The sequence below is a fragment of the Triticum urartu genome, chromosome 6A (assembly GCF_056163025.1).
Source record: "Triticum urartu cultivar PI428250 chromosome 6A, HENAU_Tu73, whole genome shotgun sequence".
NCBI lineage: Eukaryota > Viridiplantae > Streptophyta > Magnoliopsida > Poales > Poaceae > Triticum > Triticum urartu.
In genome coordinates this window covers 211,587,002-211,603,901 of record NC_141878.1, presented here as the reverse complement: position 1 = coordinate 211,603,901, position 16,900 = coordinate 211,587,002, and positions in this window count along the sequence as shown.

The window sequence follows — 16,900 nt, the reverse complement described above, 5'->3', positions numbered from 1 at the left end:
CATAATATTTTCCTCGAGCTCTGTAATTTATTAAATTTGAACTGCAAGAGTTAACATTTTTCTAGGTAATGCTTGTTTTCTTCCTTGTATATAAACATCGAACTACTCTGTGATTTTAATTTGCACTTCTAGATTTTATTATTTATTAACGGGAAAGCCGAGTTTCGTAGTAAACATCGAACCACTTTTGTTATTTTTAATTTGAACTTTTAATTCTTTTTATATAGAAATGGTGAAAATTCATTTTTATAAACTATTATTTTCGTCAATTTTTTTGGGTTCACAGGTTAAAGTTACTCAAAAATAATATTTTTTTATTCTTCAAACTTACTATGTTTCATTGGGTGATCCTTTTTTAGTTTTTGTGCCGTGATAGTTTCTTCCTTTTGGTTCTCGTTTGAACTTCGTCATTTTTAATGCTGAACTTCCTGTGTGAATCTCCTGTGCCTCTCCCTTTGTTTCCCCGAATGGTGTTGATGCCATAGCCCACACTGCACAGCGAAAATGTTGATGTTGCCGGTGCACCGCGAGCTGAACTTTCATCCGCCGCAAAGCTGAACCTCATTTTTGAACCTGAAGATATGGTAGAAGAAGAGCAGCGTCAACCAAGATCTCTCTGTCATCCTTTGTGGTGTGGAGGAGAGAATACTAGGATCTAGGGGTAGAGGATGATGGTCACCACCTCAAAAGGCTACGGCAGCGGCCGCAGGCCACCCCGCCGATGATACGGAGCAGTCCACTCCGACGGCTCGATGTAGTCCGCAGCGACCACAACACTCGCGGAGGTCATCCCTGGCCTAGTCCGGTCTGGATCCTGCCGGATACATGCGCTGACGCTCACGGGGGGAGGCAGTTGCGTCGGCGGCGCGCTGGATGGTGGCGGCGATGGCGACGTGAGGTTGGTGGTGAAGAGGTCGCGTTGGGTGGTGGACCGAAGACGCGCTAGGTGCTGGCGGGGTCTGGGGAGGCACGCCGGGTGCTGGTGATGTTCGGGGCGGCGCCGGCAAGCTGGGATCAATGGCGGGGATGGTGGCGGCGCGCGGGGTCAGGGCGGTCGCGGCGACACGAGGGGTCAAGGGCGGCCACGGCAGGGCGCGGGGTCAGGGGCGGGGGCGGTTGCGGCGGGTGGGGTCAGGTCGGTCGCGGCGGGGCGATGGGTCAGGAGCGGCGGCAGCGATGGATTGGTCGGGAGTTTCTGGGGGCGATGGTTGGGACAGGATCGAGGGGTGAGAGAGGTGCGGGAGGTGGTGGACGTCGGGATCGAGGTGGATACCTTTTTCTTGTAGCGATTCGGTAGTTCAGGAACACCTCCTCGCGCCCTATATAGGCTGACCGTGATCCAAATAGTTATTCTAATCCTGGGATTAGAATAGTGCCACCCTCTATATATATATAGAGTGACACTATTCTGATCCTGGGATCAGAATAGTTATTCTGATCACAGCGGCCCTATAAGGACTCGAACAGTGTTCCCGAGATTGAGAAAACGAAATAGATCAGCGCCAAACCGGCCCACCAGCACAGTCCTGAACAGCCTAATAAAACACACATGACCTTCCCCGTCGCACCCGTTTCTAACCTCCCTCGATTCCATCCGGCCTCCTCCGGCGCCCCGCCGCCGGCCTCCACCCGAGACCCGCCGCCGCACAGCGCTTCCTCCCCCGCCACGGCCGCGGCGTTTCCTCCCCATCACCCCCACCATCGTCGGGATCCTCGCTCCCCTGCTCCACCACCGCTGTGGCGACCTGCCCAGATCCCTGCCACCGGGCGACCTCCCAGACCTCCCCGCAGCCGCGCCATGACCGGACCCCCGACCTCCCTACCTCCGCCGCGGTCGCACCTCGCCTCCAACCACCTGCTCCGCGCCGCACCCCGCCTCCTTCACCGCCGCCGGAGCGCCACCTCCCTAGGCGCCTCACTCCTCCAACCCCGACGCGCGCGACCCACCGAGCGGCGCACCTGCATCTCGCTGCTCCACTCCCCGGCCGCCGGCAAGCCATCCGCCCCGCTCCATGATGGTCGACATCTCCTCGCACGCTGGCGCGCCATCCTCTCCCCGGCCGAAACCCAGGACCCCCGTTTCTCCTCCCTCGGACCGACCTTCCATCTGCTTGTGCCAGCGACCCCTCTGTCCTGTCGGACGACAGTAGGTGGGCAAAACGGGGCGATGTTCTCGTCTTTTTTTTGGTGGCTGTAGATAAGCGCAGAAACGCATTCGTTTCTGAAGATTGTTGTGTGTATACAGGTGATTGATGTTCTCGTCTCCTTCCAGCGCCAATCTTCCCTTTGCGACGTCGGCTACCACTCGTGGCAGAGCGGCTACTTCCCTTCCCACTGTGCCAGCAGCTAGCGCTCGTTCGCCCCCTATCCTGTTCTTCCGTTGTTGTCTTCAGAAGTTCAGGTCACTGTTTGTTGTTAGTTCAAAACGTCCCGCGTGCACGTATCCGGTGGTGCTTGACTGCAGTGAGCCATCGACGCTGGCACAGCACCCGATGGAAGCCGTGAGCTGTCGACGCTGGCACAGCACCCGATGGAAGCCGAGTCAATTGTAGCCAACGCGAGGAGGGATTAGTATAGCTGTTTGCGGAGTTCATATCCATACATGACGTGTTCTTGGTGGAATCGGCCAACATATATTTGCTACAAGTTAATACTACAAGCACTTCACTTTACTGGTCCCTTCAACTTGTAGTTGTTGTTGTCAACTCTTACTCATTCGCTTCTGCAAAAAGTGCTGATCTTTTTCCTATTGCATGAGTAGCTCAGTGGTGGTGGCTTTGGAGATGGATGAGAACAAAGGTGTGTGTGTGGTAGAAAAAAGGGTCCACGAAACTTGTATTTTCTTCATATATACTCTCGTTATTTTGGTCGATGGACTATGGATGTTTACGACATTGGACTGCTCTGATTTTATTGAACATATAAAAAATGGAAGCACAGGATAGGGCAAATGCATGTTCTGGTCGCTTGAGAAGGTAAGGACATGATTGCGATGAAAACATGTGGTGGTAAAAATTCCACAGTTTTTTAGTTTAAAAGAAACATTCTCAACTTTTGTAGTTGTATATTTTGCTTTGTTCAGCCTATGCAAAAAAAGGAAGCAAGCTGATGCATCTTGTTACAAAACAGTTTTTCATTAAATAGGTTGCAAAAAAAATTGTAAGCATATTTGTTTACCATGCCGCACCAGGCCCATCATTTATTTGTGCCCCCTTTTGAGGAATACTTGTTAAATGGCTACTTGTTTGTACATATGTTAAATAATATTCACTTGCTCTCATGTGTTCAAAATACTGGCAACTCTGAACCTAAGTTCAACTATGAGAACACACGAAATTCAAAAAGTACATGTTAAAAGAAGCCACTCTTGTAGTTACAAAACAAGCATGCACTATATTAAAGCCTACCGACAAAATCAATCATTGTGAAAAAGTAGTGCACCGATCAAAAAAATTAGTTTATAAACAATATAACCAAAATTTAAATTAAAAAACACAAAGATGATTGATCTTTGTTCAAAAAATATATTTTCTGATTTCTAAAAAACAGAAAAGGTCAGATTAAAACAAAATAGAAATAATTCAAAAAAGTTTCAAACTAAAAAGGGTTTTCCTTGTTTCAAAACTTAGAAGTTCAAATTTCAATAACTCGGCGGTTCGATGTTTATTAGAACACAAAGGGTTTCCTCCATTACTAAATAATAAACATAGAAGTTTAAATTAAAAAGATAGGGAAGTTCAAAACTTTTTGACGGGAATTTCATAAGAAGTTCAAACCAAAATGACAAAGTATTTCAAAAATAAGACAACACTTTCAAGCAAGTATTTCACCGTCTCTAGAAAACATAAATTTTCAGGTTTTTGATTAAATCTCAACAAGTTCAGATTAAAATAACAGAATAGTTCAAATTGTGGATTAAAAATACATTTTCTCTGTTTATAGCAAAAACCTAGAAGCTTAACTTTAAATAACGAAGCAATCCAAATTTTAATAATGAAGCGATTACAAAACCCCAAATTCCTTATTAATAAAAAATAAACTAAGAAGTTCAAATTCAAATAACAGAGCAGTGCGATTTTTATAATTCATGAAGAAAACAAAAGGCGTCACCTCCAATTACATGTTTTAAAATGGGAAAAAATGACGTCCGACCTTCAATTACGAGTAATTTGATGTATACACAAAAATGTGACAGAAGTTCATAATGAAAACAACGAGAAGTTCAAGTACTCCAAGGAATGCATTTCAGGTGAGAATAAAAAGTATAGAAAAATAAAAGCTTAAAAAGTTTGTTGAAAGAAGTTCAAGTGCTCTATCCGGAGAAGTTCAAAAATTCTTGCGAGAGAGGTTCACCTTGTATTTCCATGTTCGATTTTTTCCGTATAAAAATCGAATACAATTATTTACTCAAAAATATAAAAAGGTGAATCTCATATTGAAATAATAGAGAAGTTCGGAGTTTATTAAAACCTAGGATTTACATGTTTAAAAAAATAAAAACACAACGCCATTTTTGTAATTTTATAAACAACTCATAAAAAAATGGTTGCTAGAAGTTCAAGGGCTCGGTGAGGAAAAGTTCAAAAAATTCTTTTGAGAGAGGTTCACCGTGTATTTAGATGTCCAAAATACGTAAAAAAATATGTTGTTTTTTGGGTTTTAAAATAATTCTCTCAAACCAGAGAGAAGTTCAAAGTGATAATAATCGGAAGTTCACGTACTACATGGTGTGTATTTCATACAAGAAAAAAATAATAAAGTGAAACAGAATGAAGTTCAAACAGACATGCCCCAGAAGTTCAACTAATTCACACAGTGCAAAAAACGGCACGTCAAAAACAAAGTGATGTTCAAACAGACATACCCGAGAAGTTCAACTACTTCACGCAGTGCATTTCCATTCGCAATGAAGGCAGAAATCATGATCTTGTCATTTCTCTAATTTACTTCAAAACGACAGGAATATCATCTGTGTAAGTTCGAGTCCTCGATCGAAGAAAGTTAAAAAAAATATTGTGAGAGAGGTTTGTACCAAAAGAGTATCATTTGTGTAACACTGACGAAATGGATGAGAAAATTACAAAGGAAAATACGTCATAGAAGTTCAACGTGAAAACATCAGGAAGTTCGACTACTATAGTGAATGAATTTGAGATGAAAAAATTTTAAAATCGTCGCGAGTATGAAAAAATGATCAACACGGGAAAGTTGCGTGTTTACAATAACTTTCCATCGGTATATCACTTGCTCTCCACACAGTGCATTTTCGAAGAATCAATTTCGCGATAAAGACAGAACAAATGATCTCACCATTTTCGCAATTACTTGAAAACGGCTTGGAATGAGATAAAACCATCAACACGAAAAAGTTTCGCATTTTTCGTAGCTTTTCAACGGTATATTATTTGCGCCTTTCCGTTAAAGTTTGTAGAAAATACGGCGAAAATACGTTTTTCGCCATTTTCGATACTGACTTAAAACCGTAAAGAATTGGGTGAAACAGTACATACCAAAAAGTTTTGCATTTGTTCAAGCTTTCCAACGCCATATCATTTTCTGCATTTGGACGCACGGTTAAAAAATTAGCTCAAAAATACGAACTCGGTAGGACATGGACCGTTTTTAAATTACTCTTAAACAGTTTAAAATTAGGAAAAACTTTAAAAATGAAAAAGTAGCGCATTTTCATAAGCTTTCCAACACCATACCATATGCCTCTATTGGATTAGCCGTTTAGAAATGACATCGAAAATACGAACTCAGCTGTTCGGTTTACGAAATTTTACATTTTTTCAAATTACTCTTTAACCATAGGGAATTAGAGAAAACTTTCAACATGTGGAAGGAGCGATTTTGCAGCAACTTTCCAACGCCATATTATATGCCTCATTCCGATAAATGGTTTAGATATACGATCGAAAATACGATTCACGTTTTTTATGTGAAGAAATAACGATTTTCAAAACTGCTCTTAAACCGCTTACATTTTGCCAAAAAATTAACTTGGGTCATGATACTGATGTCCATAGCTAATCAACGGTATATCACAAGCCCCATTTGGACACCTTTTAGCTGAAGTTCAACCTAGCACATGAGGAAGGTCAGGCGCGTTACTCGGGAAGTTCATGTTGTGATCAGAATATTATTCTGATCCCGTGATCAGAATAGTGTTTATATATATATATGTAGGTGGGGGAGGAGGGAGCAGCCAGGCGGCTCCCCCAAGTAGGCCGAATCCTACATGGGGTCCTTCCCAAGTGGCGCTCCCCTTTCCTTATTGGAGTGCGGGAGGAAGGAAGGAGGAGGTGGCACCCCCCCTTTCCTTCCTCTCCTGAGGAGGGAAAGGCAGGAGGGGCCACCCCTCCCCTTTCCTTCCCCTAGGGTCGGCCGACCATGTAGAGGGGCGCACCAGCCCCCTAGTGGGATGGTATGCCCCCCTTTTGGCCTATTAGGCCCATACACTTACTCCGGTTGTCTGGAACCCTTTCGGTGACCCGATGACTACCCGGTGCACTCCAAAACTCTTCCGGTGTCTGAATACCATCGTCCTATATATCAATCTTTACGTATCAGCCATTTCGAGACTCCCCGTCATGTCCGTGATTTCATCCGTGACTCCGAACAACATTCGGTCACCAAATCATATAACTCATATAAAACTATATCGTCAGCGAACGTTAAGCGTGCGGACCCTACGGGTTCAAGAACTATGTAGACATGACCGAGACACCTCTCCGGTCAATAACCAATAGCATAACCTGGATGCCCATATTTTCTCCTACATATTCTATGAAGATCTTTATTGGTCGAACCTTATGACAACATACGTAATTCCCTTTGTCCATCAGTATGTTACTTGCCTAAGATTCGATTGTCAGTATCTGCATACCTAGTTCAATCTCGTTACCAGCAAGTATCTTTACTCGTATCATAATACATCACCTCGTCACTAACTCCTTAGTCATTTGCTTGCAAGTTTATGATGTGTATTACCGAGAGGGCCCAGAGATACCTCTTTGATACTCAGAGTGACAAATCCTAATCTTGATCTATGCCAACTCAACGAAAACCTTCGGAGATACCTATAGAGCATCTTTATGATCACCTAGTTACGTTGTGACATTTGATAGCACACAAGGTATTCCATCGGTATCCGGGAGTTGCATAATCTCTTAATCGAAGGAATATATATTTGACACGAAGAAAGCAATAGCAATAAACTGAACGATCAATATGCTAAGCTAACGGATGGGTCTTGTCCATCATACCATTCTCGTAATGATGTGATCCCGTTATCAAATGACAACACATGTCTATGGTTAGGAAAGCTTAACCATCTTTGATCAACGAGCTAGTCTAGTAGAGGCTTATTAGGGACACGGTACTTCTTTATGTATTCACACATGTATTTAAGTTTTCGGTCAATGAAATTCTACCATGAATAATAAACGTTTGTCGTGATTAAGGAAATATAATAATAATCATTTTATTATGCCTCTAGGGAATATTTCCATCAGTCTCACACTTGCACTAGAGTCAATAATCTAGTTCATATCGCCATGTGATTAACACCCATAGTTCACATCGCCATGTGACCAACACCCAAAGAGTTTATTTGAGTCAATAATCTAGTTCACATCACCATGTGATTAACACCCATAGTTCACATCGCCATGTGACCAACACCCAAAGAGTTTACTAGAGTTAATAATCTAGTTCACATTGCCATGTGATTAACACCCGAAGAGTACTAAGGTGTGATCATGTTTTGCTTGTGAGAGAATTTTAGTCAACGGGTCAGTCACATTCAGATCCGTATGTATTTTGCATATTTCTATGTCTATAATGCTCTGCATGGAGCTACTCTAGCTAATTGCTCCCACTTTCAATACGTATCCAGATTGAGACTCAGAGTCTTTCAGATCAGTGTCAAAGCTTGCATCGACATAACTCTTTACGACGAACTCTTTATCACCTCCATAACCGAGAAACATTTCCTTAGTCCTCTTTTAGACACCTAAGGATAATTTTCACCGCTATCTAGTGATCCACTCCTGGATCACTATTGTACCCCCTTGCCAAACTCATGGCAAGGCACACAACTGGTCTGGTACATGCTACCTCTTCAGCTTGTGTTTGTTTTTCCCTTGAAGAGGAAAGGGTGATGCAGCAAAGTAGCGTAAGTATTTCCCTCAATTTTGAGAACCAAGGTATCAATCCAATAGGAGACAACGCGCAAGCCACGGAATACCTGCACAAACAAACACCAACCTTGCACCCAATGCGATAAAGGGGTTGTCAATCCCTTCACGGTTATTTGCAATGTGAGATCTGATAGAGATGGATAAATGAGAAAGTAATATTTTTGGTATTTTTGATTTATGGAACAGAAAGTAAAGGATTGCAAAGAAAGTAAATAGGAAACTAGAATTGTAGAACGGAAACTTATATGATGGAAAATAGACCCGGGGGCCATAGGTTTCACTAGAGGGTTCTCTCAAGATAGAAAATGTTACGGTGGGTGAACAAATTACTACCAAGCAATTGTTAGAAAAGCGCAAAGTTATGACAATATCTAAGGCAATGATCATGAATATAGGCATCAAGTCTGTGTCAAGTAGACCAAAACGATTCTGCATCTACTACTATTACTCCACACATCGACCGCTATCCAGCATGCATCTAGAGTTTTAAGTTCATAAAGAACGGAGTAATGCCTTAAGCAAGATGACATGACGTAGAGGAATTAACTCAAGCAATATGATGAAAACCCCATCTTTTTATCCTCGATGGCAACAATACAATACGTGTCGGTTCCCCTTCTGTCACTAGGATCGAGCACCACAAGATTGAACCCAAAGCTAAGCACTTCTCCCATTGCAAGAAAAACCAATCTAGTTGGCGAAACCAAATCGATAGTTCGAAGAGACTTGCAAAGATATCAAATCATGCATAAAGAATTCAGAGGAGATTCAAATAATATTCATAGATAAGCTGATCATAAATCCACAGTTCATTGGATCTCGGCAAACACACCGCAATAGAGTCAAGAACACCGAGGAGAACTTTGTATTGAGAATGAAAGAGAGAGAAGAAGCCATCTAGCTACTAGCTATGGACCTGTAGGTCTGTGGTAAACTACTCATGCTTCATCGGAGAGGCAATGGTGTTGATGTAGAAGCCCTCCGTGATCGAATCACCCTCAGGCAGGATGCCGGAGAAGGCCCCAAGATGGGATCTCACGGGTACAGAAGGTTGCGGCAGTGGAAAAGTGGTTTCGTGGCTCCGCTGGAAGTTTTTGGGGTACATGTGTATATATAGGAGGAAGATCTAGGTCCGGGGGTCACCGAGAGGTCCACAAGGTTGGGGGGCGTGCCCTACCCCTTAGGCACGCCCTCACCCTTGTGGCCGCCTTGTAGCTCTTCTGACTTGCACTCCAAATCTCTTGGGTGCCTTATGGTCCAAGAAAAATCATCACGAAAGTTTTATTCCGTTTGGACTCCGTTTGGTATTCCTTTTTTGCGAAACTCTAAAACAAGGAAAAACAGAAACTGGCACTGGGCTCTAGGTTAATAGGTTAGTACCAAAAATCATATAAAATAGCATATTAATGCATATAAAACATCCAAAATAGATAATATAATAGCATGGAACCATCAAAAATTATAGATACGTTGGAGACGTATCAATACACAGCATGACATACTTTACAGAACCCATGGCCGAGGCATAGGAAATGACTTTCATTCTCTCTCTATCTTCTGCCACGGTTGGGATTTGAGTCTTACTCAATTTCACACCTTGCAACACAGGCTAGAACTCCTTGTTTGACTGATCCATTTTTAAACTCCTTTAATATCTTGTCAAGGTATGTACTCATTGAAAATCTTATCAAGCGTCCGGATCTATCTCTATAGATCTTGATGCCTAATATGTAAGCAGCTTCACCAAGGTCTTTTATTGAAAAATTCTTATTGAAGTACCCTTTTATGCTATTCAGAAATTCTATATCATTTCCAATCAACAATATGCCATCCACATATAATATCAGAAATGCTACAGAGCTCCCACTCACTTTCTTGTAAATACAGGCTTCACCGTAAGTCTGTTTAAAACCATATGCTTTGATCACCTCATCAAAGCGTATATTCCAAATTTGAGATGCTTGCACCAGTCCATAGATGGATCGCTACTGCTTGCACACTTTGTTAGCAGCTTTAGGATCGATAAGAACTTCTGGTTGCATCATATACAACTCTTCTTTAAGAAATCCATTAAGGAATGCAGTTTTGACGTCCTTTTGCCAGATTTCATAAAATTCGACAATTGCTAACATGATTCCGACAGACTTAAGCATCGCTACGGGTGAGAAAGTCTCATTGTAGTCAACTCCTTGAACTTGTCGAAAACCTTTTGCGACAAGTCGAGCTTTACAGACAATAACTTTACCATCAGCGTCAGTCTTCTTCTTGAAGATCCATTTATTTACTATGGCTTGCGGATTAACGGGCAAGTCCACCAAATTCCACACTTTGTTCTCACACATGGATCCTATCTTAGATTTCATGGCCTCAAACCATTTATCAGAATCTGGGCTCATCATAGCTTCTTCATAGTTCGTAGGTTCGCCATGGTCTAATAACATAACTTTCAGAATAGGATTACCGTACCACTCTGGTGCGGAACGTGCTCTGTTCGACCTACGAGGTCCAGTAGTAAATTGATTTGAAGTTTCATGACCATCATCATTAGCTTCCTCTCTAGTTGGTGTAGGCATCACGGGAACGGATTTCTCTGATGTGTTACTTTCCAATTCGAGAGAAGGTACACTTACCTCATCAAGTTCTACTTTCCTCCCACTAAATTCTTTCGAGAGAAACTCCTTCTCTATAAAGGATTCATTCTTAGTAACAAAGATCTTGCCTTCAGATCTGTGGTAGAAGGTGTACCCAATAGTTTCTTCAGGGTATACTATGAATACGCACTTCTCCTATTTAGGTTCGAGCTTATCAGGCTGAAGCCTTTTGACATAAGCATCGCATCCCCAAACTTTAAGAAATGACAGCTTAGGTTTCTTGCCAAACCACAGTTCATATGGTGTCGTCTCAACAGATTTAGATGGTGCCCTATTTAACATGAATACGGCTGTCTCTAATGCATAACCCAAAACTATAGTGGTAAATCGGTAAGAGACATCATAGATCACACCATATCTAATAAAGTACGGTTACGACGTTCGGACACACCATTACGCTGCGGTGTTCCAGGTGGCATGAGTTGTGAAACAATTCCACATTGTTTTAAATGAAGGCCAAACTTGTAACTCAAATATTCGCCTCTACGATCAGATCATAGAAACTTTTATTTTCTTCTTACGATGATTCTCTACTACACTTTGAAATTCTTTGAAATTTTCAAATGTTTCAGACTTATGTTTCATCAAGTAGATATACCCATACCTACTCAAATCATCTATGAAGGTTAGAAAATAATGATGCCCGCCGCGTGCTTCAATACTCATCGGACCGCATACATCAGTATGTATTATTTCCAATAAGTCATGAGCTCGCTCCATTGTTCCAGAGAACGGAATTTTAGCATCTTGCCCATGAGGCATGGTTCGCAACTATCAAATGATTCATAATCAAGTGACTCCAAAAGTCCATCAGTATGGAGTTTCTTCATGTGCTTTACACCAATATGACCTAAACGGCAATGCCACAAATACGTTGCACTATCATTATCAACTTTGCATATTTTGGCATCAATATTATGAATATGTGTATCACTACGATCGAGATTCAATAAACCATTCACATTGGGTGTATGACCATAGAAGATTTTACTCATGTAAATAGAACAACAATTATTCGCTGACTTAAATGAATAACCGTATTGCAATAAACATGATCCAATCATATTCATGATCAATGCAAACACCAAATAACATTTTATTTAGGTTCAACAGTAATCTCGAAGGTAGAGGTAGTGTGCGATGTTGATTGTATCAACCTTGGAATCATTTCCAACATGTCACCTTGCCCTTAACTAGTCTCTATTTATTCTGCAACTCCTGTTTCGAGTTACTAATCTTAGCAACCGAACTGGTATCAAATACCTAGGGGTTACTACGAACACTAGTAAAGTACACATCAATAACATTTATATTAAATATACCTTTGTTCACTTTGCCATCCTTCTTATCCGCCAAGTATTTGGGGTAGTTCCGCTTCTAGTGACCATTCCCTTTGCAGTAGAGGCACTCAGTTTCAGGCTTTGGTCCAGCTTTGGGCTTCTTCACGGGAGTGGTAACTTGCTTGCCATTCTTCTTGAAGTTTCCTTTCTTTCCCTTGCCCTTTTCTTAAAACTAGTGGTCTCTTTAACCATCAACACTTGATGCTCTTTCTTGATTTCTACCTTCACCGATTTCAGCACCACGAAGAGCTCAGGAATCATTTTCGTCATCCCTTGCATATTATAGTTCATCACGAAGTTCTAGTAGCTTGGTGATAGTGACTAGAGAAGTCTGTCAATCACTATCTTATCTGGAAGATTAACTCCCACTTGATTCAACTGATTGTAGTGATACGTCTCCAACGTATCTATAATTTTTGATTGCTCCCTGCTATTATATTGTCTATTTTGGATGACAATGGGCTTTATTTTACACTTTTATATCATTTTTGGGACTAACCTACTAACCGGAGGCCCAGCCCAAATTGCTGTTTTTGCCTATTTTAGGGTTTCGCCAAAAAGGAATATCAAACGGAGTCCAAACGGAATGAAACCTTTGGGAACGTGATTTTCTCAACAAACATGATCTAGGAGACTTGGAGTGGGCGTCAAGAAACAAAGGAGGAAGCCACGAGGCAGGGGCGCGCCTACCCCCCTGGGCGCGCCCTCCACCCTCATGCCCCCCCCGTTGCTCCACCGACGTACTTCTTCCTCCTATATCTATCCACGTACCCCCAAAACATCCAGGAGAACCATGAAAACCTAATTCCACCACCGCAACCTTCTGTACCCAAGAGATCCCATCTCGGGACCTTTTCCAGAGCTCCGCCGGAGGGGGCATTGATCACAGAGGGCCTCTACATAAACTCCATGGCCTCTCCGGTGATGTGTGAGTAGTTTACCTCAGACCTACGAGTCCATAGTTATTAGCTGGATGGCTTCTTCTCTCTCTTTGGGTCTCAATACAAAGTTCTCCTCGATCTTCTTGGAGATCTATTCAATGTAATCTTCTTTTGCGGTGTGTTTGTCGAGATCCGACGAATTGTGGGTTTACGATCCACTTTGTCTATGAACAATATTTGATTCTCCTCTGAATTCTTTTATGTATGATTGGTTTATCTTTGCAAGTCTCTTCGAATTATCAGTTTGGTTTGGCCTACTAGATTGATCTTTCTTGCAATGGGAGAAATGCTTAGCTTTGGGTTCAATCTTACGGTGCTCGATCCCAGTGACAGAAAGGGAAATGACATGTATTGTATTGTTGCCATCGAGGATAAAAAGATGGGGTTTATATCATATTGCATGAGTTTATCCCTCTACATCACATCATCTTCCTTAAAGCATTACTCTGTTCTTATGAACTTAATACTCTAGATGCATGCTGGATAGCGGTCGATGTGTGGAGTGATAGTAGTAGATGCAGAATCGTTTCGGTCTACTTGTCACGGACGTGATGCCTATATACATGATCATACCTAGATATTCTCATAACTATGGTCAATTCTATCAATTGCTCGACAGTAATTCGTTTACCCACCGTAATACTTATGCTCTTGAGAGAAGCCACTAGTGAAACCTATAGCCCCCGGGTCTATCTTTCATCATATTAATCTTCCACTACTTAGTTATTTCCTTTGCTGTTTATTTTACTTTGCATATTTATTTCTCTTTATCATAAAAATACCAAAAATAGTATCTTATCATATCTATCAGATCTCACTCTCGTAAGTGACCGTGAAGGGCTTGACAACCCATTTATCGCGTTGGTTGCGAGGTTCTTATTTGTTTGTGTAGGTGTGTGGGACTTGAGCATGATCTCCTACTGGATTGATACCTTAGTTCTCAAAACCTGAGGGAAATACTTATGCTACTTTGCTGCATCACCCTTTCCTCTTCAAGGGAAAACCAACGCAGTGCTCAAGAGGTAGCAACAAGGATTTCTTATGCCGTTGCCGGGGAGATTCACGCCAAGTCAAGTCAAGATTTCACTCCCAACAACGAGTCATTTCTGGTGCCATTGCCAAGTCAAAACATACCAAGTACCCATCACAAACTCTTATCCCTCGCATTACATTATTTGCCATTTGCCTCTCGTTTTCCTCTCCCCCACTTCACCCTTGCCATTTTATTCGCCCTCTTTCTCCATTCCCCTTTTCTTTCCCTATTTGCCTCTTTTGCCCGTCTCTTGTTTGCTTGTGTGTCGGATTGCTTTCTTGTCACGATGGCTCAAGATAATACTAAATCGTGTGACTTTGCCAATACCAACAACAATGATTTTCTTAGCACTCCGATTGCTCCTCTTACCGATGTTGAATCTTGTGAAATTAATGCTGCTTTGTTGAATCTTGTCATGAAAGATCAATTCGCCGGCCTTCCTAGTGAAGATGCCGCTACCCATCTAAACAACTTTGTTGATTTGTGTGATATGCAAAAGAAGAAAGATATGGATAATGATATTGTTAAACTTAAGCTATTTTCATTTTCTCTTAGAGATCGTGCTAAAGCTTGGTTTTCGTCTTTGCCTAAAAATAGTATTGATTCATGGAATAAGTGCAAAGATGCTTTTATCTCTAAGTTTTTTCCTCCCGCTAAGATCATCTCTCTTAGGAACGATATTATGAATTTTAAGAAACTTGATCATGAACATGTTGCGCAATCTTGGGAGAGGATGAAATTAATGATACGTAATTGTCCTACACATGGTTTGAATCTTTGGATGATTATACAAAACTTTTATGCCGGATTGAATTTCGCTTCTAGAAATCTTTTAGATTCGCCTGCGGGAGGCACTTTTATGGAAATCACTTTAGGAGAAGCTACTAAACTCCTGGATAATATTATGGTTAATTATTCTCAATGGCACACCGAAAGATCTACTAATAAAAAAGTGCATGCAATTGAAGAGATTGATGTTTTGAGTGGAAAGATGGATGAACTTATGAAGTTGTTTGCTAATAAGAGTGCTCCTACCGATCCTAATGATATGTCTTTATCTACTTTGATTGAGAATAATAATGAACCTATGGATGTGAATTTTGTTGGTAGGAACAATTTTGGTAACAACGCGTATAGAGGTAATTTTAATTCTAGGCCGTTTCCTAGTAATTCCTCTAATAATTATGGTAATTCCCACAACAATTCTTATGGTAATTTTAATAAGATGCCCTCTAAATTTGAGACTAGTGTTAAGGAGTTTATGAATTCACAAAAGAATTTCAATGTTTTGCTGGAAGAAAAATTGCTTAAGATTGATGAATTGGCTAGGAACGTTGATAGAATTTCTCTTGATATTGATTCTTTGAAAATTAGATCTATTCCACCTAAGAATGCTATAAATGAGTCTCTCAAAGCCATGAGAATTTCCATTGATGAGTGAAAAGAAAGAACCGCTAGGATGCGTGCTAAGAAAGATTGCTCTATGAAAGCAAGTTCTTCTAGTTTTCATGATAATAAAGATGAAGATCTAAAAGTTATTTATGTGTCTCCTATTAAATCTTTATTTTTCAATATGAATCTTGATAATGACAGGACTGAAGATGAGCCACCTTTACCTAGAAGGCGTTTCGAAAATTTGGAGTTTTTAGATCTTGATGCAAAAATTATTAAAAGTGGGATTGAAGAGGTTAAAACTTTAAATAGCAATGAACCCACTATCTTGGATTTCAAGGAATTTAATTATGATAATTGCTCTTTGATAGATTGTATTTCCTTGTTGCAATCCATGCTAAATTCTCCTCATGCTTATAGTCAAATGAAGCTTTTACTAAACATATCGTTGATGCTATCATGCAATCTTATGAAGAAAAAGTTGAGTTGGAAGTTTCTATCCCTAGAATACTTTATGATGAGTGGGAATCTACAATAAAAATTAAAATTAAAGATCATGAGTGCTATGCTTTGTGTGATTTGGGTGCTAGTGTTTCCACGATTCCAAACACTTTGTGTGATTTGCTAGGTTTCCGTGATTTTGATGATTGTTATTTAAACTTGCACCTTGCGGATTCCACTATTAAGAAACCTATGGGAAGAATTAATGATGTTCATACTGTTTCAAATAGGAACTATGTGCCCGCAGATTTCATTGTTCTTGATATAGATTGCAATCCTTCATGTCCTATTATTCTTGGTAGACCTTTCCTTAGAACGATTGGTGCAATTATTGATATGAAGGAAGGGCATATTAGATTCCAATTTCCATTAAATAAAGGCATGGAACACTTCCCCGGAAAGAAAATTAAATTACCATATGAATCTATTATGAGAGCCACATATGGATTGCCTACCAAAGATGGCAACACCTAGATCTATCCTTGCTTTTATGCCTAGCTAGGGGTGTTAAACGATCGCTTGTTGGGAGGCAACCCAATTTTATTTTTATTCATTGATTTTTGCTCCTGTTTAGTAATGAATAATTTATCTAGCCTCTGTTTTGGTTGTGTTTTTTGTGTTTAATTAGTGTATGTGCCAAGTAGAACCATTGGGAAGACTTGGGGAAAGTCTTTTTGATCTTGCTGTAAAAAACAGAAACTTTAGCGCTCACGAGAATTGCTGCCATTTTTATTTGGAAGGTGATATTTAGTTAATTATTTTTAATATGATTAATAGATAAATTCCTCACGTCCAGCAATTTATTTAGAATTTTTGGGGTTCCAGAAGTTGTGTTAGC